Here is a 487-nt window from a genome sequence, read left to right as displayed (position 1 = left end):
GGGCTCACGGGGGGGGGGGGGGCAAACTGGCCTGGAGAAAAATTGCTTCCTGGCCCCAAGCTGGTGATCAGCATTTCCCTGGGCGTGTAAGAAAGGGCCACAAGAACTAAGCACTGATGCAACCCTTCCTGCTGTACCTCTCGTGATTTGGCTAAGTTCACACAATCAGCATTATTATGATCCTTTTAAAGTTGAAAGCATGATATAAATGCAAAGAACTATTTGTAAGATTATCTGTAAGACACAAGACCTCACTTGTGGCATCTCACTTCTGGCAATCACTTGGAGAGACCCTATCACTCAGCTTCCATTGCCCCCCACACACCCCACACTGGAATAAGAACATAATATCAGGCCATACCACATTGCAATAAAGCCCCTACAACTGTATACAGAAATACTGAGCTTCCCTACCATTTGCCACAACTAGCCCACCACACAACCAGGATCAAGACTCCTAAGTGGACCAACAGACAGGCATACACTC

This window comes from Gekko japonicus, unplaced genomic scaffold (assembly GCF_001447785.1).
Source record: "Gekko japonicus isolate JY-2015 unplaced genomic scaffold, Gekko_japonicus_V1.1 scaffold341, whole genome shotgun sequence".
Lineage (NCBI taxonomy): Eukaryota > Metazoa > Chordata > Lepidosauria > Squamata > Gekkonidae > Gekko > Gekko japonicus.
This window is presented reverse-complemented; position numbering follows the sequence as displayed.